This window comes from Arachis stenosperma, chromosome 3 (genome assembly GCF_014773155.1).
Source record: "Arachis stenosperma cultivar V10309 chromosome 3, arast.V10309.gnm1.PFL2, whole genome shotgun sequence".
Classification (NCBI taxonomy): domain Eukaryota; kingdom Viridiplantae; phylum Streptophyta; class Magnoliopsida; order Fabales; family Fabaceae; genus Arachis; species Arachis stenosperma.
Window position 1 is genome coordinate 70,418,465 of NC_080379.1, and position 23,974 is coordinate 70,442,438.

The 23,974-nt window shown below is 41.4% G+C and overlaps 1 non-coding gene across 1 annotated transcript; it reads left to right on the forward strand.

Moving 5' to 3' along the window:
* The first annotated feature begins 18,023 nt into the window (after positions 1–18,023).
* Positions 18,024–18,131, forward strand: LOC130971334 (small nucleolar RNA R71). The gene has a single exon (XR_009082558.1). It is a non-coding gene; the product is annotated as a small nucleolar RNA R71 (small nucleolar RNA).
* The last annotated feature ends 5,843 nt before the right edge of the window (positions 18,132–23,974 follow it).

Genomic DNA, 23,974 nt, shown 5'->3' on the forward strand with positions numbered 1-23,974 from the left:
TTCCCGACATCATCTCCTAGAGCTCGGCCAAATCACTAAGAGAGCCCAAAAAGGGCCCAAACAGAGGAATACAACCCAAATCCAAAGGCAGCCCAAGCCTATAGAGATAAGGGCAGTTCCCCTGAAGATAAGATGACTTCACTCAAAGATAAGATAAGATAACTATCTTATCTCCAGGAAAGGTCACTACACACCATTATAAATACACTGGAGCACCCAGGTATAACACATACTCTAATTCTACTAAAAACCTGATTAATACCCTTGCTAACTGATGAGCGGATAATTTGTACGCTTTTTGGCATTGTTTTTAGTATGTTTTTAGTAGTTTGAGTTGAGTTTTTAGTATATTTTTATTAGTTTTTAGTTAAAATTCACTTTTCTGGACTTTACTATGAGTTTGTGTGTTTTTCTGTGATTTCAGGTATTTTCTGGCTGAAATTGAGGGTCCTGAGCAAAAATCTGATTCAGAGACTGAAAAGGACTGCAGATGCTGTTGGATTCTGACCTTCCTGCACTCGAAGTGCATTTTCTGGAGCTACAGAAGCCCAATTGGCGCGCTCTTAACGGTATTGGAAAGTAGACATCCTGAGCTTTCCAGCAATGTATAATAGTCTATACTTTTCCCGAGATTTGATGGCCCAAACTGGCGTGGCAAATCAGCCTCAGAATTTCCAGCGTTTAACGCTGGAACTGGCATAAAACTTGGAGTTAAACGCCCAAACTGGCATAAAAGCTGGCGTTTAACTCCAGAAAAGGTCTCTACACATGAAAGCTTCAATGCTCAGCCCAAGCACACATCAAGTGGGCCCGGAAGTGGATTTTTCTGTCATTTACTCATTTCTGTAAACCTTAGGTTACTAGTTCACTATTAATAGGATCTTTTGACATTGTATCTGGACCTCATGACACTTTACACGTTTCTTTGTGTACTCCTTACAGCATGAGTCTCTAAACCCCATGGTTGGGGGTGAGGAGCTCTGCTGTGTCTTGATGGATTAATGCAATTACTACTGTTTCTTATTCAATCATGCTTGCTTCCGTTCTAAGATATCACTTGTTCTTAACCCGGATGAATGTGATGACCCGTGACACTCATCATATTCTCAACTATGAACGCGTGCCTGACAACCACCTCCGTTCTATTTTAGATTGAGTAGATATCTCTTGGATTCTTTAATCAGAATCTTCGTGGTATAAGCTAGAACTGATGGCGGCATTCAAGAGAATCCGGAAGGTCTAAACCTTGTCTGTGGTATTCTGAGTAGGATTTGATGATTGAATGACTGTGACGAGCCTCAAACTCCTGAAGGCGGGGCGTTAGTGACATACGCAAAAGAATCACTGGATTCTATTCCGGCCTGATTGAGAACCGACAGATGGATAGCCGTGCCGTGACAGGGTGCGTTGAACATTTCCACTGAGAGGATGGGAGGTAGCCATTGACAACGGTGAAACCCTACATACAGCTTGCCATGGAAGGAGCCTTGCGTGTTTGATGAAGAAGACAGTAGGAAAGCAGAGATTCAGAAGATGGAGCATCTCCAAAACCTCAACCTATTCTCCATTACTGCATAACAAGTACTTATTTCATGTTCTTTTGCTTTTCACAATCAACCCTGATAATTTCTAATATCCTGACTAAGATTTACAAGATAACCATACCTTGCTTCAAGCCGACAATCTCCGTGGGATCGACCCTTGCTCACGCAAGGTATTACTTGGACGACCCAGTGCACTTGCTGGTTAGTTGTGCGGGATTGCAAAAGTGTGATTGCAATTTCGTGCACCAAGTTTTTGGCGCCGTTGCCGGGGATTGTTCGAGTTTGGACAACTGACGGCTTATCTTGTTGCTTAGATTAGGACTGTTTTATTTTTGTTGGTTTAGAGTCTTTTAGTTGAGTCTAGTTTCATATTTTAAGTTTGGTGTCAATTGCATGCTTTTGCTTTTCTTTTAATTTTCGATTTTGCATGTCCTTAGTCCCTTTTTGATCCGTAAAAATTCTAAGTTTGGTGTCCTCTTTGTGTTTTTCGCTTAAAAACTTTCGAAAATTAGTGTTTGATTTTCTAAAAATTTTAAGTTTGGTGTCATTTTGTTGTTTTTCTCTTTCCTCTTTTCAAAAATCAAATCTTTTTCATAAAAACTTTTCAATCATATCTTTCTAATTGCTATTTTCAAAATCTTTTTAATCAACTAATTGATTTAGTTCTCAATTTGCTTTGATCTTATTTTCTCTTTGATTTTCGAATTTTTATTTTAATTTCCTTTTGTTTTTATTTTAATTTTCGGTTAATTCAAAAAAAAAACAAAAAAAAAATTTATCTATTGGCAACCCATATCATTTCCCTTTATCCATTATGGACCTAAGTGGGATCGATCAGTCCAGAAGGACTATGGGGTCATATGCCAACCCCATTACAGCTGCATATGGGAGTAGCATCTGTACACCTCCCATCAAAGCAAGCAGCTTTGAGCTAAACCCTCAACTCATTATCATAGTGCAGCAAAATTGCCAGTATTCCGGTCTTCCACAGGAAGAACCTACTGAGTTTCTGGCACAGTTCTTACAAATTGCTGACACAGTACATGATAAAGAGGTAGATCAGGACGTCTACAGACTATTACTGTTTCCATTTGCTGTAAAAGATCAAGCTAAAAGGTAGTTAAATAACCAACCTACAGCAAGCATAAAGACATGGAAACAGTTATCAGACAAATTCCTGAATCATTTTTACCCTCCAAAGAGGATGACACAGCTAAGGCTGGACATCCAAGGCTTTAAACAAGAGGATAATGAATCCCTTTATAATGCTTGGGAGAGGTATAGAGGTATGCTAAGAAAATACCCCTCTGAAATGTTTTCAGAGTGGGTACAGTTAGACATCTTCTACTATGGGCTTACAGAAAAGGCTCAGATGTCTTTAGACCACTCAGCTGGTGGATCTATACACATGAGGAAGACAATTGAAGAAGCTCAAGAGCTTATAGACACTGTTGCTAGAAACCAATATTTGTACTCTAGCAATGAGTTCTCTCCAAAAGAGGAAGTCATGACAGTAGTCACTGATCCTAATCCTCAAGAACAGATGATTGAGCTTAATCAACAATTGCTCCTGATGACAGAACAGTTAGCAGAATTTAAAGAAATGCTCCATGATACTAAAGTTGCTAACAAGAACATAGAACTGCAGTTGAATCAAGCAAAACAGCAAATATCTAAACAGATAACAGAGGAATGTCAAGCAGTTCAACTAAGGAGTGGGAAGACACTGAATAACACTGCTCAAAAGAGCAAAAAGCCAAACAAGGAACAATTGACAGAGGATAACCAAACCACTGTTCAAAATCCCTCTGAGGACAGTAAGAGCCCAGAGAGGAATGTTATTGGCGTTCAAATGCCAGAAACGGAGGGAAAGCTGGCGTTAAACGCCCATTCCCTGCCCAGTTCTGGCGTTCAAACGCCAGAAAAGGGGGAAAAGTTGGCGTTAAACGCCCATTTTCCACCCAATCCTGGCATTCAGACGCCAAGGGAAGATCAGACACCTGAGAGTGCTGACAGTAATCCCTCTAACAAGGCTTCTTCAACCACTTCTGTAAGGAATAAACCTGCAGCATCTAAGGTTGAAGACTATAAAGCCAAGATGCCTTATCCTCAGAAACTCCGCCAAGCGGAACAGGATAAGCAATTTGCCCGTTTTGCAGACTATCTAAGGACTCTTGAAATAAAGATTCCGTTTGCAGAGGCACTTGAGCAAATACCTTCTTATGCTAAGTTCATGAAAGAGATCTTAAGTCATAAGAAGGATTCGAGGGAAAATGAAAAAGTATTTCTCACTGAAGAATGCAGTGCAGTCATTCTGAAAAGCTTACCAGAAAAGCTTCAAGATCCAGGAAGCTTTATGATACCATGCACATTAGAAGGCGCTTGCACCAAGACAGCCCTATGTGATCTTGGAGCAAGCATCAATCTAATACCTGCATCCACTATTAGAAAGCTTGGGTTGACTGGAGAAGTCAAACTAACCCGGATATGCCTCCAACTTGCTGATGGCTCCATTAAACATCCATCAGGCATGATAGAGGATATGATTGTCAAGGTTGGGCCATTTGCCTTTCCAACTGACTTTGTGGTGCTGGAAATGGAGGAGCACAAGAGTGCAACTCTCATTCTAGGAAGACCTTTCCTAGCAACTGGACGAACTCTCATTGATGTACAAAAAGGGGAAGTAACCCTGAGAGTCAATGAGGATGAGTTCAAGTTGAATGCTGTGAAAGCTATGCAGCATCCAGACACACCAAATGACTGCATGGGCGCTGACATTATTGACTCTTTGGTGGAAGAGATCAATATGACTGAAAGCCTAGAATCAGAGCTTGAAGACATCTTCAAGGATGCTCAGCCTGATCAAGAAGAACCACAGGAAACAAAGGAATTTTCGAAAATTCCTCATGAGGAGGATAAGCCTCCCAAACCTGAACTCAAACCACTACCACCATCCCTGAAGTATGCATTTCTGGGAAAGGGTGACACTTTTCCAGTGATTATAAGCTCTGCTTTAAGTCCACAGGAAGAGGAAGCACTGATTCAAGTGCTAAGGACACACAAGACAGCTCTTGGGTGGTCCATAAGTGATCTTAAGGGTATTAGCCCAGCTAGATGCATGCACAAGATCCTGTTGGAGGATAATGCCAAACCAGTGGTCCAACCACAAAGGAGGCTAAATCTAGCCATGAAGGAGGTGGTGCAGAAAGAGGTCACTAAATTACTAGAGGCTGGGATTATTTATCCTATTTCTGATAGCCCCTGGGTGAGCCCTGTCCAAGTTGTCCCCAAAAAGGGAGGCATGACAGTGGTTCATAATGAAAAAAATAAACTGGTTCCTACAAGAACAGTCACAGGGTGGCGTATGTGCATTGACTACAGAAGGCTCAATACAGCCACCAGAAAGGATCATTTTCCTTTACCATTCATAGACCAAATGCTAGAAAGACTAGCTGGTCATGATTACTACTGCTTTTTGGATGGCTATTCAGGTTACAACCAAATTGCAGTAGATCCTCAGGACCAAGAGAAAACAGCATTTACTTGCCTTTCTGGCGTGTTTGCCTACAGAAGGATGCCTTTTGGTCTGTGTAATGCTCCTGCAACCTTTCAGAGATGTATGCTATCCATCTTCTCTGATATGGTAGAGAAATTTCTGGAAGTCTTCATGGATGACTTCTCAGTATATGGAGACACATTCAGCTCCTGTCTTAATCACCTAGCACTTGTCCTGAAAAGGTGCCAAGAGACTAACCTGGTTTTAAACTAGGAGAAATGTCACTTTATGGTGACTGAAGGAATCGTCCTTGGGCACAAAATTTCAAGCAGGGGAATAGAGGTGGATAAGGCAAAGGTAGAGGTAATTGAAAAATTACCACCACCTGCCAATGTTAAGGCAATCAGAAGCTTTCTGGGGCATGCAGGATTCTACAGAAGGTTCATAAAGGATTTTTCAAAAATTGCAAAACCTTTGAGTAACCTGCTAGCTGCTGACACGCCATTTGTGTTTGACACACAATGTCAGCAGGCGTTTGAGACCCTGAAAGCTAAGCTGGTCACAGCACCAGTCATCTCTGCACCAGATTGGGCATTGCCATTTGAATTAATGTGTGATGCCAGTGACCATGCCATTGGTGCAGTGTTGGGACAGAGGCATAACAAGCTTCTGCACATCATTTATTATGCCAGCCGTGTTCTAAATGACGCACAGAAGAATTACACAACCACAGAAAAAGAGTTACTTGCAGTGCTCTATGCCATTGACAAGTTTAGATCCTACCTAGTGGGATCCAAAGTGATTGTGTACACTGACCATGCTGCTCTTAAATACTTACTCACAAAGCAGGATTCAAAACCCAGGCTAATAAGATGGGTGTTACTTCTGCAAGAGTTTGATATAGAAATAAGAGACAGAAAAGGGACGGAGAACCAGGTAGCTGATCATCTGTCCTGAATAGAACCAGTAGCTGGGGCGTCCCTCCCTTCTACTGAGATCTCTGAGACTTTCCCAGATGAGCAACTCTTTGCCATTCAGGAAGCTCCATGGTTTGCAGATATTGCAAACTATAAAGCTCCGAGGTTCATACCCCAGGAGTACAGCAGAGTGCAAAGAAAGAAATTAATTTCAGATGCCAAGTACTACCTATGGGATGAGCCATATCTCTTTAAGAGATGTGTAGACGGAATGATCCGTAGATGTGTACCCAGAGAAGAGGCACAAAGGATCCTATGGCATTGCCATGGATCACAGTATGGAGGACATTTTGGAAGTGAGCGAACAGCCACTAAAGTCCTCCAATGTGGCTTCTACTGGCCTACTCTCTATAAAGACTCCCGAGAGTTTATGCCTAACTGTGACAGTTGCCAAAGAGCTGGTAACTTACCTCACGGATATGCCATGCCTCAACAAGGGATATTAGAGATAGAATTGTTTGATGTATGGGAAATTGACTTCATGGGTCCATTTCCACCATCATACTCAAACACTTACATTCTGGTGGCAGTGGACTATGTATCTAAGTGGGTAGAAGCAATTGCTACACCCACTAATGATACCAAGACCGTGCTGAAATTCCTCCAGAAACACATCTTCAGCAGGTTTGGTGTTCCCAGAGTACTAATCAGTGACGGGGGCACTCATTTCTGCAATAGACAGCTATACTCTGCTATGGTTAGATATGGAATTAGCCACAAAGTGGCAACTCCGTATCATCCACAGACAAATGGGCAAGCTAAAGTCTCTAATAGAGAGCTAAAGAGAATCCTAGAACGGACTGTGATAGCCCGAAGAAAGGATTGGGCAAAGAGCTTGGATGATGCTCTGTGGGCATACAGAACAGCATTCAAGACTCCTATAGGAACCTCTCCATACCAACTGGTGTATGGGAAGGCCTGTCATCTGCCCGTGGAACTGGAACATAAAGCCTACTGGGCAACCAGATTCCTAAACATGGATGCTCAGTTAGCTGGTGAAAAAAGATTGCTCCAGCTAAATGAGCTAGAAGAGTTCAGACTCAATGCCTTTGAAAATGCAAAAATTTATAAGGAAAAGGCAAAGAAATGGCATGACAAGAAGTTGTCATCCAGAGTCTTTGAGCCAGGACAAAAAGTTCTGCTCTTCAACTCTAGGCTCAGATTGTTTCCAGGAAAACTTAAATCCTGGTGGAGGGGTCCGTATATGATTACAGGAGTGTCACCATATGGATATGTTGAGCTTCAAGATATTGATTCTGACAAAAGGTTCATTGTTAATGGACAGAGAATCAAGCATTATCTTGAAAGCAATTTTGAGCAGGAATGCTCAAAACTGAGACTTGAGAGATTCTCAGTAAAGGTCCAGCTAAAGACAGTAAAGAAGCGCTTGCTGGGAGGCAACCCAGTCATTAGGAGGTTATATGATTTGTTTTTACAGAGGCAAGTCTCAAAAATGAAGGAATTCATAGAGTTACAGAAGGATTCAGCTCAAAAAGCAGAGAAAAAGAGCTTACTGGCGAAAAAACGCCAGTAAGGGGCATTTTGGGCGTTAAACGCCAGAATGGGCACCATTCTGGGCGTTTAACGCCAGGTGTGCAGCATCCTGGGCGTTTAGAAAAACGCCCAGTGATAAAGGAATTCTGGCGTTTAACGCCAGCCAGGGCACCTGGCTGGGCGTTAAACGCCCAAAAGGGGCAACAAATGGGCGTTAAACGCCAGAATGGGTGCCATTCTGGGCGTTTAACGCCAGAAAGGTGGGGGGACCACAATTTCGTTTTCAAACCAAATTTTTTTCAAACTTTCCTTTTCTTACCCATACTTTTCTTCAAAATCAATCCTAAATCTTGTTCAAAAACTCACCCTTCTCTCAAATTCTTTCCATATCTTCTCAAATCTTCTTTCAAACTCTTCTTTTTTTTTCGAAATCTCTCCTCCCCACCTTATAAATACACGTTTGGACCCCTAATTGCCCACACCATTCGAATTTGCTTCTCCTCTCTCTCTCTTCCTTCCTTTCTTTTGCTTGAGGACAAGCAAAACCTCTAAGTTTGGTGTGCTTTTCCGTGATCACTAAGCCAAGATTCATCAAGATCATGGCTTCTAAGGGAAAACAAACCAATTTAAGAGGAAAGAAAGAGAATAATCTAAAGAATCTTTGGAATCAAGAGAAGTTCTTAACCAAATAACATGAAGACCATTATCACAAGATAATGGGTCTGAGGTCAGTGATCCCGGAAGTTAAATTTGATCTGAAAGAAGATGAATATCCGGGGATCCAAGAGCAAATTTGAAACAGAGGATGGGAAGTTCTAACCAATCCTGAGATAAAGGTTGGAAGGAACATGGTTCAGGAATTCTACTCAAATCTGTGGTTAACAGATAAGCAGAGAATGACTAGAACTGCTTACCATACCTACAGAACCATGGTCAGAGGGAAAGTTATGTACTTCCATCTGGACAAAATAAGAGAAATCTTCAAACTGCCTCAACTGCAAGATGATCCTGAATCCTTTAATAGGAGGATGGTGAGAGCAGATAAAGGGTTGGATCAAGTTCTAGAGGACATATGCCTCCCTGGAACTAAGTGGATAACCAATTCTAAGGGTGTCCTAAACCAACTTAAGAGGGGAGACCTCAAACCAAATGCAAGAGGTTGGCTAGACTTTATTGGCCGTTCCATACTTCCCACTAGCAACCGTTCTGAGGTCACTATCAAGAGAGCAGTGATGATTCATTGCATTATGCTTGGAAAAGAAGTGGAGGTTCATCATGTGATTGCTTGTGAGATCTACACAATTGCATATAAAAATTCCACTGAAGCCAAATTGGCTTACCCAAGCTTAATCTCCTTGCTCTGTAAAGAGGCTGGGGTAAAGATGGGAGTAGATGAGTTCATACCCATTGAACATCCAATCACCAAGAAGTCAATGGAAGGACAAACACAAGACAACTCTATCAAGAGGAGGGCGCAGGAGTTCCTCCCTGAATTCCATGAAATTGGCTACTGGGCCAGCCTAGAAGCATCTATCACCAAGTTGCAAGAGACTATGGAGCAACTGAAGGAAGAACAGCAGAATCAGAACTGCATGCTCTGCAAATTGCTGAAGGAACAAGAGAAGCAGGGGCGTGAACTCCAAGAGTGGAAACGCCAAAAGTTCTCCTCTCAAGCTGAGGGAGCATCCACTTCTCAAAATCAAGGTTGTTGAGTCCTAACTCTGTGATAACCTCTATCATTAGGAGCCTATTTAAATTTTCTGTTTTCTATTTTTTTTCCTATTTTTAGTTTCATTTTATATCTATTTTTGAGTCTTGTTCTTAATTCATAATTAATAAAATTTAAAGTTTATGCCTTAAAGCTATGAATGCCCTATGAATCCATCACCTCTCTTAAATGAAAAATGCTTTAATCACAAAAGAACAAGAAGTACAGGATTTCGAAATTTATCCTTGAAACTAGTTGAATTAGTTTGATGTGGTGACAATATTTTTTGTTTTCTGAATGAATGCTTGAACAGTGCATATGTCTCTTGAATTTGTTGTTTTGAGAATGTTAAAAATTGTTGGCTCTTGAAAGAATGAGGAAAAAGAGAACTGTTATTGAGGATCCAAAAAAATCATCTAATTGATTCTTGAAGCAAGAAAAAGCAGTGAATACAAAAAAAAAATTTCGAAAAAAAAAAAATAAAGTTGTGAACCAAGGCAAAAAGAGTGTGCTTAAGAATCCTGGACACCTCTAATTGGGGACTCTAGCAAAGCTGAGTCACAATCTAAAAAGGTTCACCCAATTATGTGTCTGTGGCATGTATGTATCCGGTGGTAATACTAGAAGACAGAGTGCTTTGGGCCACAGCCAAGACTCATACACTAGCTATGTTCAAGAATCATTATACTTAACTAGGAGAATCAATAACACTATCTGAGTTCTGAGTTCTTATAGATGCTAATCATTCTGAACTTCAAAGGATAGAGTGAGATGCCAAAACTATTCGGAGGCAAAAAGCTACTAGTCCCGCTCATCTAATTGGAACTATGTTTCTTTGATATTTTGGAGTCTATAGTATATTCTCTTCTTTTTATTCTATTTTTGATTTTCAGTAACTTGGGGACAAGCAACAATTTAAGTTTGGTGTTGTGATGAGCGGATAATTTGTACGCTTTTTAGCATTGTTTTTAGTATGTTTTTAGTAGTTTGAGTTGAGTTTTTAGTATATTTTTATTAGTTTTTAGTTAAAATTCACTTTTCTGGACTTTACTATGAGTTTGTGTGTTTTTCTGTGATTTCAGGTATTTTCTGGCAGAAATTGAGGGTCCTGAGCAAAAATCTGATTCAGAGACTGAAAAGGACTGCAGATGCTGTTGGATTCTGACCTTCCTGTACTCGAAGTGGATTTTCAGGAGCTACAGAAGCCCAATTGGTGCGCTCTCAACGGCATTGGAAAGTAGACATCCTGGGCTTTCCAGCAATGTATAATAGTCTATACTTTTCCCGAGATTTGATGGCCCAAACCGGCATGGCAAATCAGCCTCAGAATTTCCAGCGTTTAACGCTGGAACTGGCATAAAACTTGGAGTTAAACGCCCAAACTGGCATAAAAGCTGGCGTTTAACTCCAGAAAAGGTCTCTACACATGAAAGCTTCAATGCTCAGCCCAAGCACACATCAAGTGGGCCCGGAAGTGGATTTTTCTGTCATTTACTCATTTCTGTAAACCTTAGGTTACTAGTTCACTATTAATAGGATCTTTTGACATTGTATCTGGACCTCATGACACTTTACACGTTTCTTTGTGTACTCCTTACAGCATGAGTCTCTAAACCCCATGGTTGGGGGTGAGGAGCTCTGCTGTGTCTTGATGGATTAATGCAATTACTACTGTTTCTTATTCAATCATGCTTGCTTCCGTTCTAAGATATCACTTGTTCTTAACCCGGATGAATGTGATGACCCGTGACACTCATCATATTCTCAACTATGAACGCGTGCCTGACAACCACCTCCGTTCTATTTTAGATTGAGTAGATATCTCTTGGATTCTTTAATCAGAATCTTCGTGGTATAAGCTAGAACTGATGGCGGCATTCAAGAGAATTCGGAAGGTCTAAACCTTGTCTGTGGTATTCTGAGTAGGATTCGATGATTGAATGACTGTGACGAGCTTCAAACTCCTGAAGGTGGGGCGTTAGTGACAGACGCAAAAGAATCACTGGATTCTATTCCGGCCTGATTGAGAACCGACAGATGGATAGCCGTGCCGTGACAGGGTGCGTTGAACATTTCCACTGAGAGGATGGGAGGTAGCCATTGACAACGGTGAAACCCTACATACAGCTTGCCATGGAAGGAGCCTTGCGTGTTTGATGAAGAAGACAGTAGGAAAGCAGAGATTCAGAAGATGGAGCATCTCCAAAACCTCAACCTATTCTCCATTACTGCATAACAAGTACTTATTTCATGTTCTTTTGCTTTTCACATTCAACCCTGATAATTTCTAATATCCTGACTAAGATTTACAAGATAACCATAGCTTGCTTCAAGCCGACAATCTCTGTGGGATCGACCCTTGCTCACGCAAGGTATTACATGGATGACCCAGTGCACTTGCTGGTTAGTTGTGCGGGATTGCAAAAGTGTGATTGCAATTTCGTGCACCACTAACTTAAGGATCGGAGTCCCTTGCAGGTACCACCACCCTTCTGTGACGAAGGATCAGCAGCACCACCAAGTCCAACAAGTCGGACTCAATGGTGCGCGAAATTGTGAACAATACTTTTCACAACTCTCATAATCCCTGGTCATGAACTCCAAAAACTTGGTGGTTCAATTCCATGGCATTACACAACTTCGCACAACTAACCAGCAAGTGCACTGGGTCGTCCAAGTAATACCTTACGTGAGTAAGGGTCGATCCCACGGAGATTGTTAGTATGAAGCAAGCTATGGTCATCTTGCAAATCTTAGTCAGGCAGACTCAAATGTATATGGTGATGAACGAAAATAACATAAAAGATAAAGATAGAGATACTTATGTAATTCATTGGTAGGAACTTCAGATAAGCGCATGAAGATGCCTTCCCTTCCGTCTCTCTGCTTTCCTACTGTCTTCATCCAATCCTTCTTACTCCTTTCCATGGCAAGCTCGTGTAGGGTTTCACCGTTGTCAATGGCTACCTCCCATCCTCTCAGTGAAAGCGATTGCATATGCTCTGTCACAGCATAGCGGAATTCAGCTGTCGGTTCTCGGTCAGGCCGGAATAATATCCATTGATACTTTTGCGTCTGTCACTAACGCCCCGCCTGCTAGGAGTTTGAAGCACGTCACAGTCATTCAGTCATTGAATCCTACTCAGAATACCACAGACAAGGTTAGACCTTCCGGATTCTCTTGAATGCTGCCATCAGTTCTCGCCTATACCACGAAGACTCTGATCTCACGGAATGGTTGGCTCGTTTGTCAGGCGAGCACTCGGTTGTCAGGCGATCAACCATGCATCGTGCAATCAGGAATCCAAGAGACATTCACTAGAGCCTTGGTTGCTTGTAGAACAAAAGTGGTTGTCAGTCACCTTGTTCATAAGTGAGAATGATGATGAGTGTCACGGATCATCACATTCATCAAGTTGAAGAACAAGTGATATCTTAGAACAAGAACAAGCGGAATTGAATGGAAGAACAATAGTAATTGCATTAATACTCGAGGTACAGCAGAGCTCCACACCTTAATCTATGGTGTGTAGAAACTCCACCGTTGAAAATACATAAGCATAAGGGTTAGGCATGGCCGAATGGCCAGCCTCCCAATGATCTAAGATAGCATAAAATGAAGATAGCTACCAAAGTCTTCTATTACAATAGTAAAAGGTCCTACTTATAGATAACTAGTAGCCTAAGGTTTACAGAAATGAGTAAATGACATAAAAATCCACTTCCGGGCCCACTTGGTGTGTGCTTGGGCTGAGCAATGAAGCAATTTCGTGTAGAGACTCTTCTTGGAGTTAAACGCCAGCTTTTATGCCAGTTTGGGCGTTTAACTCCCATTTGGGTGCCAGTTCCGGCGTTTAACGCTGGGATTTCTTGAGGTGACTTTGAACGCCGGTTTGGGCCGGCAAAGTATGGACTATCATATATTGCTGGAAAGCCCAGGATGTCTACTTTCCAACGCCGTTGAGAGCGTGCCAATTGGGCTTCTGTAGCTCCAGAAAATCTACTTCGAGTGCAGGGAGGTCAGAATCCAACAGCATCTGCAGTCCTTTTCAGTCTCTGAATCAGATTTTTGCTCAGAACCTTCAATTTCAGCCAGAAAATACCTGAAATCACAGAAAAACACACAAACTCATAGTAAAGTCCAGAAAAGTGAATTTTAACTAAAAACTAATAAAGATATACTAAAAACTCAACTAAAACTACAAAAAACATACTAAAAATAATGCCAAAAAGTGTATAAATTATCCGCTCATCACAACACCAAACTTAAATTGTTGCTTGTCCTCAAGCAACTGAAAATCAAATAAGATAAAAAAGAAGAGAATATGCAATGAATTCCAAAAACATCTATGAAGATCAGTATTAATTAGATGAGCGGGGCTTTTAGCTTTTTGCCTCTGAACAGTTTTGGCATCTCACTCTATCCTTTGAAATTCAGAATGGTTGGCTTCTTTAGGAACTCAGAATCCAGATAGTGTTATTGATTCTCCTAGTTAAGTATGATGATTCTTGAACACAGCTACTTTATGAGTCTTGGCCGTGGCCCAAAGCACTCTGTCTTCCAGTATTACCACCGGATACATACATGCCACAGACACATAATTGGGTGAACCTTTTCAGATTGTGACTCAGCTTTGCTAAAGTCCCCAATTAGAGGTGTCCAGGGTTCTTAAGCACACTCTTTTTGCCTTGAATCACAACTTTATTCTTTCTTTTTCTTTCTTTTTCTCTTCTCTTTTTTTTTCGGTTTTCTTCTTTCTCTTTTTTTTTTGTATTCACTGCTTTTTCTTGCTTCAAGAATCATTTTTAATGATTTTTCAGATCCTCAGTAACATGTCTCCTTTTTCATCATTCTTTCAAGAGCCAACCTTCATGAACCACAAATTCAAGATACATATGCACTGTTTAAGTATACATTCAGAGAACAAGAGTATTGCCACCACATCAAAATAATTAAACTATTATAAAATTCAAAATTCATGCAATTCTTTCCTTTTTTCTCAATTAAGCACGTTTTTATTCAAGAAAGGTGATGGATTCATAGGACATTCATAACTTTAAGGCATAGATACTAAGACACTAATGATCACAAGACACAAACATGGACAAACATAAGCTTAAAATTCAAAAAATAGAAGAATAAAAAACAAGGAGATTAAAGAACGGGTCCACCTTAGTGATGGCGGCTCTTTCTTCCTCTTGAAGATCCTATGGTGTGCTTGAGCTCCTCAATGTCTCTTCCTTGTCTTTGTTGCTCCTCCCTTAGTTGTCCCATGTTGGAACTCAATTCTCCTAGGGAGGTGTTTAGTTGCTCCCAATAGTTTTGTGGAGGAAAGTGCATCCCTTGAGGTATCTCAGGGATCTCATGATGAGAGGGGTCTCTTGTGTGCTCCATCCTTTTCTTAGTGATGGGCTTGTCCTCATCAATGGGGGTGTCTCCTTCTATGTCAACTCCAACTGAATAACAGAGGTGACAAATGAGATGAGGAAAGGCTAGCCTCGCCAAGGTGGAAGACTTGTCCGCCACTTTATAGAGTTCTTGGGCTATAACCTCATGAACTTCCACTTCTTCTCCAATCATAATGCTATGAATCATGATGGCCCGGTCTAGAGTAACTTCAGACCGGTTGCTAGTGGGAATGATTGAGCGTTGGATGAACTCCAACCATCCTCTAGCCACGGGTTTGAGGTCATGCCTTCTCAATTGAACTGGCTTGCCTCTTGAATCTCTCTTCCATTGTGCGCCCTCTTCACATATGACTGTGAGGACTTGGTCCAACCTTTGATCAAAGTTGACCCTTCTTGTGTAAGGATGTTCATCTCCTTGCATCATAGGCAAGTTGAATGCTACCCTCACACTTTCCGGACTGAAATCCAAGTATTTCCCCCGAACCATAGTAAGATAATTCTTTGGATCCGGGTTCATACTTTGATCATGGTTCTTTGTGATCCATGCATTGGCATAGAACTCTTGAACCATCAAGATTCCGACTTGTTGAATGGGGTTGGTAAGTACTTCCCAACCTCTTCTTCGGATCTCATGGCGGATCTCCGGATATTCACCCTTTTTGAGTGAAAAGGGGACCTCGGGGATCACCTTCTTCAAGGCCACAACTTCATAGAAGTGGTCTTGATGCACCCTTGAGATGAATCTATCCATCTCCTATGACTCGGAGGTAGAAGCTTTTGCCTTCCCTTTCCTCTTTCTAGAGGTTTCTCCGGCCTTGGATGCCATAAATGGTTATGGAAAACGAAAAAGCAACGCTTTTACCACACCAAACTTAAAAGGTTTGCTCGTCCTCGAGCAAAAGAAGAAAGAAGAGAGTAGAAGAAGAAGAAATGAGGAGAAAGGGAATGGCTTTGTATTCGGCCAAAGAAGAGGAGAAGTGGTGTTTAGGTTGTGTGAAAATGAAGGAGTGAAGAAGGGTATTTATAGGAGAGAGGGGAGATAGAGTTCGGCCATTATGGGTGGGTTTAGGAGGGAAAGTGGTTTGAATTTGAATGGAAGGGTTGGTGGGGTTTTGTGAAGGATGGATGTGAGTGGTGAAGAGAAAGATGGGATTTGATAGGTGAAGGGTTTTTGGGGAAGAGGTATTGAGGTGATTGGTGAATGGGGGAAGAAGAGAGAGGGTGGTGGTGGGGTTAGTGGGGGTCCTGTGGGGTCCACAGATCCTGTGGTGTCAAGGAAAAGTCATCCCTGCACCAAATGTTGCTCAAAATCACGTTTTGAGTCATTTCTGGCGTTAAACGCCGGGCTGGTGCCCATTCCTGGCGTTTAACGCCAGGTTCTTGCCCTTCTCTGGCGTTTAACGCCAGTCTGGTGCCCCTTTCTGGCGTTAAACGCCCAGAATGGTGCCAGACTGGGCGTTAAACGCCCAACTGCTAGCCTCACTGGCGTTTAAACGCCAGTGAGTTCTTCCTCCAGGGTGTGCTGTTTTTCTTCCTGTTTTTCATTTTGTTTTTGCTTTTTCAATGGATTTTGTGACTTCTCATGATCATCAACCTACAAAAAACATAAAATAACAAAGGGAAATAGATAAAATATAATTATTGGGTTGCCTCCCAACAAGCGCTTCTTTAATGTCAGTAGCTTGACAGAGGGCTCTCATGGAGCCTCATAGATACTCAGAGCAATGTGGGAACCTCCCAACACCAAACTTAAAGTTTGAATGTGGGGGTTCAACACCAAACTTAGAGTTTGGTTGTGGCCTCCCAACACCAAACTTAGAGTTTGACTGTGGGGGCTCTGTTTAGCTCTGTTTTGAGAGAAGCTCTTCATGCTTCTTCTCCATGGTGACAGAGGGATATCCTTGAGCCTTAAACACCAAGGATTTTTTATTCACTTGAATGATCAGTTCACCTTTATCAACATCAATCACAGCCTTTGCTGTGGCTAGGAAGGGTCTGCCAAGGATGATGGATTCACCCATGCACTTCCCAGTCTCTAGGACTATGAAATCAGTAGGGATGTAATGGTCTTCAACTTTTACCAAAACATTCTCTACAAGTCCATGAGCTTGTTTTCTTGAGTTGTCTGCCATCTCCAATGAGATTCTTGCAGCTTGTACCTCAAAGATCCCTAGCTTCTCCATTACAGAGAGAGGCATGAGGTTCACACTTGACCCTAAGTCACACAGGGCCTTCTTGAAGGTCATGGTGCCTATGGTACAAGGTATGGAAAACTTCCCAGGATCTTGTCTCTTTTGAGGTAATTTCTGCCTAGACAAGTCATCCAGTTCTTTGGTGAGCAAGGGAGGTTCATCTTCCCAAGTCTCATTTCCAAATAACTTGTCATTTAGCTTCATGATTGCTCCAAGGTACTTAGCAACTTGCTCTTCAGTGACATACTCATCCTCTTCAGAGGAAGAATACTCATCAGAGCTCATGAAAGGCAGAAGTAAGTCCAATGGAATCTCTATGGTCTCATTTTGAGCCTCAGACTTCCATGGTTCCTCATTGGGGAACTCAGAGGAGGTTGGTGCACGCCCATTGAGGTCTTCCTCAGTGGGGTCCACCTCCTCTCTTTCCTCTCCATATTCGGCCATGGTTATGGCTTTGCACTCTCCTTTTGGATTTTCTTCTGTATTACTTGGGAGAGTACTAGGAGGGAGTTCAGTAATTTTCTTGCTCAGCTGACCCACTTGTCCTTCCAAATTTCTGATGGAGGACCTTGTTTCATTCATGAAACTTTGAGTGGTTTTGATTAGATCAGAGACCATTGTTGCTAGGTCAGAGGTATTCTGCTTAGAACTCTCTGTCTGTTGCTGAGAAGATGATGGAAAAGGCTTGCCATTGCTAAACCTGTTTCTTCCACCGTTGTTGTTATTGAAACCTTGTTGAGGTCTCTCTTGATTCTTCCATGAAAAATTTGGGTGATTTCTCCATGAAGAATTATAGGTGTTTCCATAGGGTTCTCCTAGGTAATTCACCTCTTCCATTGAAGGGTTCTCAGGATCATAAGCTTCTTCCTCAGATGAAGCATCCTTAGTACTGCTTGGTGCATTTTGCATTCCAGGCAGACTTTGAGAGATCAAATTGACTTGTTGGGTCAATATCTTGTTCTGAGCCAATATGGCATTCAGAGTATCAATCTCAAGAACTCCTTTCTTCTGACTTGTCCCATTGTTCACAGGATTCCTTTCAGAAGTGTACATGAATTGGTTATTTGCAACCATCTCAATTAGTTCCTGAGCCTCTGTAGGCGTCTTCTTCAGATGAAGAGATCCTCCAGCAGAGCTATCCAAAGACATCTTGGATAGTTCAGAGAGACCATCATAGAAAATACCTATGATGCTCCATTCAGAAAGCATGTCTGAGGGACATTTTCTGATTAATTGTTTGTATCTTTCCCAAGCTTCATAGAGGGATTCTCCATCCTTCTGTCTGAAGGTTTGGACTTCCACTCTAAGCTTACTCCATTTTTGAGGTGGAAAGAACTTTGCCAAGAAGGCATTGACTAGCTTTTCCCAAGAGTCCGGGCTATCTTTAGGTTGTGAGTCCAACCATATTCTAGCTCTGTCTCTTACAGCAAAAGGGAATAGCATAAGTCTATAGACCTCAGGGTCTACCCCATTAGTCTTGACAGTGTCACAGATTTGCAAGAACTCAGCTAAAAACTGATGAGGATCTTCCAATGGAAGTCCATGGAACTTGCAATTCTGTTGCATTAGAGAAACTAATTGAGGCTTAAGCTCAAAGTTGTTTGCTCCAATGGCAGGGATAGAGATGCTTCTCCCATAGAAGTTGGGAGTAGGTGCAGTAAAGTCACCCAGCACCTTCCTTGTATTGTTGGCATTGTTGTTGTTTTCGGCTGCCATGTGTTCTTCTTCTTTGAAGAATTCGGTCAGGTCCTCTAAAGAGAGTTGTGCTTTGGCTTCTCTTAGCTTTCTCTTTAAGGTTCTTTCAGGTTCAGGGTCCGCGTCAACAAGAATGCCTTTGTCTCTGCTCCTGCTCATATGAAAGAGAAGAGAACAAGAAAATGTGGAATCCTCTATGTCACAGTATAGAGATTCCTTGAGGTGTCAGAGGAAACGAAAAATAGAAGAAGGAGGTAGAAGAATTCGAACTTGATTAGATAGAGTTCGAATTGTGCATTAAGAAGGAGTAGTACTCCATAAATAGAAGGATGTGAGAAGGAGGGAAGAGAATTTTCGAAAATTAATTAGAAGGATGTCAAAAACATTTTAAAAATTGATTGATAATTTTCGAAAATTGAAAGTGGAAAAGAAATCAAGTGATTTTTGAAAAAGATTTTGAAATTAGAAGTTAAAAAGATTTGATTGAAAACTGATTTTGAAAAAGATGTGATTAAAGAGATATGATTGATTTTAAAAATATGTGATTGAAAAGATATGATTTGAAAACAATTTTAAAAAGATTTGATTTTAAGAATTAGTAACTTGGCTATCAAGAAAAGATATGATTCAAACATTAAACCTTTCTCAACAGAAAAGGCAACATACTTGAAATGTTGAATCAAATCATTAATTGATAGTAAGTATCTTTGAAAAAGGAAAGGAATTGATTTTGAAAACATTTGATTGAAAAGATATGATTTGAAAAAGATTTGATTTTGAAAAGCTTAGAAAACTTGAAAAAAAATGATTTGAAAAACAAAATCTTCCCCCTTTTGCCATCCTGGCGTTAAACGCCCAGAATGGCCTCCATTCTGGCGTTTAACGCCCAAAATGCTACCTCTTTGGGCGTTAAACGCCCAACCAGGTACCCTGGTTGGCGTTTAAACGCCAGTCTGTCTTCTTCACTGGGCATTTTTTGAATGCTCAGCTTTTTCTGTATAATTCCTCTGCAGCATGTTCTGAATCTTCAATTCTTTGTATTATTGACTTGAAAAGACACAAATTAAAAATATTTTTGGATTTTTTAATAATCAAAATGCAACAAGAATGAAATAACAATGCATGCAAGACACCAAACTTAGCAGTTTGTATACTACTGACACTATATGAGACACATAAACACTCAAGCCAAAAGAATTCAAAGATCAGAGTAAGAAATCATCAAGAATTACTTGAAGATCCTTAAGATACATGAATGAATGTATGCAATTGACACCAAACTTAAAATGAGACTAGTGTCTCAACAAGGAACATAACATATTTTTGGTTTTTATGAAATTTTTTTTTTTTGATTTTTTTGTGTTTTTCGAAAATTAAGTGGAAAAAGATATCAAAATTCTTAATGAGAATTCCAGGAATCAGTGCAATGCTAGTCTAAGACTCCGGTCCAGGAATTAGACATGGCTTTACAGCCAGCCAAGCTTTCAAAGAAAGCTTCGGTCCAAAACACTAGACATGGCCAAAGGCCAGCCAAGCCTTAGCAGATCACTGCTCCAAAAGCAAGATTGATAAAAATCAACAAGCTCTTGTGATGATAAGTTGAAACCTCGGTCCAATGAGATTAGACATGGCTTCTCAGCCAGCCAGACTTCAACAAATCATCATGAAACTCTAGAATTCATCTTCAAAAATTTCGAAAAAAAAAATACCTAATCTAAGCAACAAGATGAACCTTCAGTTGTCCAAACTGAACAATCCCAGGCATTGTTACCAAAAGCTTGCTCAAAACTTGAACAATCCCCGGCAACGGCGCCAAAAACTTGGTGCGCGAAATTGTGAACAATACTTTTCACAACTCTCATAATCCCTGGTCATGAACTCCAAAAACTTGGTGGTTCAATTCCATGGCATTACACAACTTCGCACAACTAACCAGCAAGTGCACTGGGTCGTCCAAGTAATACCTTACGTGAGTAAGGGTTGATCCCACGGAGATTGTTAGTATGAAGCAAGCTATGGTCATCTTGCAAATCTTAGTCAGGCAGACTCAAATGTATATGGTGATGAACGAAAATAACATAAAAGATAAAGATAGAGATACTTATGTAATTCATTGGTAGGAACTTCAGATAAGCGCATGAAGATGCCTTCCCTTCCGTCTCTCTGCTTTCCTACTGTCTTCATCCAATCCTTCTTACTCCTTTCCATGGCAAGCTCGTGTAGGGTTTCACCATTGTCAATGGCTACCTCCCATCCTCTCAGTGAAAGCGATTGCATATGCTCTGTCACAGCATAGCGGAATTCAGCTGTCGGTTCTCGGTCAGGCCGGAATAATATCCAGTGAAGCACGTCGCAGTCATTCAGTCATTGAATCCTACTCAGAATACCACAGACAAGGTTAGACCTTCCGGATTCTCTTGAATGCTGCCATCAGTTCTCGCCTATACCACGAAGACTCTGATCTCACGGAATGGTTGGCTCGTTTGTCAGGCGAGCACTCGGTTGTCAGGCGATCAACCATGCATCGTGCAATCAGGAATCCAAGAGACATTCACTAGAGCCTTGGTTGCTTGTAGAACAAAAGTGGTTGTCAGTCACCTTGTTCATAAGTGAGAATGATGATGAGTGTCACGGATCATCACATTCATCAAGTTAAAGAACAAGTGATATCTTAGAACAAGAACAAGCGGAATTGAATGGAAGAACAATAGTAATTGCATTAATACTCGAGGTACAGCAGAGCTCCACACCTTAATCTATGGTGTGTAGAAACTCCACCGTTGAAAATACATAAGCATAAGGGTTAGGCATGGCCGAATGGCCAGCCTCCCAATGATCTAAGATAGCATAAAACGAAGATAGCTACCAAAGTCTTCTATTACAATAGTAAAAGGTCCTACTTATAGATAACTAGTAGCCTAAGGTTTACAGAAATGAGTAAATGACATAAAAATCCACTTCCGGGCCCACTTGGTGTGTGCTTGGGCTGAGCAATGAAGCAATTTCGTGTAGAGACTCTTCTTGGAGTTAAACGCCAGCTTTTATGCCAGTTTGGGCGTTTAACTCCCATTTGGGTGCTAGTTCCGGCGTTTAACGCTGGGATTTCTTGAGGTGACTTTGAACGCCGGTTTGGGCCATCAAATCTTGGGCAAAGTATGGACTATCATATATTGCTGGAAAGCCCAGGATGTCTACTTTCCAACGCCGTTAAGAGCGTGCCAATTGGGCTTCTGTAGCTCCAGAAAATCCACTTCGAGTGCAGGGAGGTCAGAATCCAACAGCATCTGCAGTCCTTTTCAGTCTCTGAATCAGATTTTTGCTCAGAACCTTCAATTTCAGCCAGAAAATACCTGAAATCACAGAAAAACACACAAACTCAAAGTAAAGTCCAGAAAAGTGAATTTTAACTAAAAACTAATAAAAATATACTAAAAACTCAACTAAAACTACCAAAAACATACTAAAAACAATGCCAAAAAGTGTATAAATTATCCGCTCATCACTCAACAGCACCGACCAATACAGAAGATCTCGTCCGAGTTCGACCTACAGTTTAAGGTAACCTTCAGAACAGCACCCAACTGGTTTTTTCCAAAAATGCTACTTTTGAGCTGTTAAACCTTTCCAGCAAGTCTGTACCCCGTGTAACCTCCACATGGAGTCTAAGAACCCTTTTAAATACCTCAAATGCATTGGGGATGGAATTAATGAACCAAAATTGAATTATTCCCCTATAAAATTTGTTAAAGACAATATTAAAATTGTGATTATGATTGAAAATGATTATAAATGTGATATGACAACTGCTTATGCCCTGGGTCGAGGTGTATGACCCGGGCTAATTGACGACAAGTCGATCAACCTCTTCAGGACTGGATTATCCGACCTCTTCTCAAAGGGCCCAAATAGAAGAACACGACCCAAGTCCAAAGGCAGCACAAGCCTAGGAAGATAAGGGCAGTTCCCTTAAAGATGAAGATAACTCTACTCAAAAGATAAGATAAGATAACTATCTTATCTTTAGAAAGGTCACTCCACGCCATTATAAATACACTGGAGCACCCAGGTATAATTCATACTCTGATTCTACTAAAAACCTGCTTAATACCCTTGCTAACTTAAGCATCGGGGTCCCTTGCAGGTACCACCACCCTCCGGTGATAAAGGATCAGCACCACCACCAAGTTCAACAAGTCGGACACGGCGGCTCCGGCCACCATCGTCAAGTCGGACGCAACAGCGCCGACCATTACAGAAGATCTTGTTTGAGATCAACCTATAGTTTCAGGTAACCCTCGGAACATTGGCGCCAATGTTTCAGGGAACCTGGAAGTCATCCCATTATCATGGCAGACAACCTTGACAACGACCACGACTCTGATCTAGAGAACAGGACGCCGCATAAGAACACGGACACCACACCCAAAGATGCATCTCAACCAAATAAAGACGAGAATTCGCCAAGTACATAAATCATGGAGGCACTTCAAGCTCAACAAGATAGTCTCAAACAGCTTGAAAAAGAGGCCGAACATCAATGGGAAGCCGAGAGGGACCTTCGGAGGGAAACTAGGCAACGCCGGAAATTGGAGGACAAGCTCCTAAAGCTCGAAGCCGACTTTAAAACAAAAACCATCCAGCCTAATCTCGAAGACAGCTCCCACAAAGATCAAGATCCATTCACTAAAGAAATCATGAAAACTAAAGTCCCAAAGGACTTCAAAGCTCCCGACATGACTCCATACGACGGCATCGGATCCAAGCCATCATCTCAGCAATTTCAGAAGTAGAATTTATCTCACCAACACCTCGGACGCTATTCAATGCAAAGCCTTCCCAACAACACTAACAAAGACGACAATTAAGTGGTTTGACACTTTGCCCCCCAGATCCATCACAAGTTTTGACGACCTGGCTAAGAAATTTCTTGCCTGATTTTCCATCCAGAAGGACAAAGTCAAATACGCCCCAAGCCTATTATGAATCAAGCAAGGAGATCGGGAGAGTCTTTATAGCTACATGGAGAGATTCAACAAAGCATGCCTGGACATACAAAGCCTACCAACGGAAGCAGCCATTATGGGTCTCATCAATGGCCTGCGAGAAGGACCTTTTAGTGACTCTATATCAAAGAAACATCCAACATCTCTGAATGAAGTGTAGGAACAAGCTGAGAAGTACATCAAAATGGAGGAAAACTCTCGACTAGGAGAGACCTCAAAATCCGGATCCTCCTACTCCTCCCGGGATAAGGATAAAAAATCCAAGAAGAAAGAAGATCAATACAGCGAGAAGCCTAAAAAATACAACAACTACACCCCCTTCAGGTGTCTCTTGTGGATGTTTACCGAGAAGTATGCCATACCGAGAAGATCCCACCACCTCGCTCAGTCAAAAGCAAGAAAGGAGGGGAAATCGGACAGAATACTGTGAATAGTACCAAATATATGGACATCCTA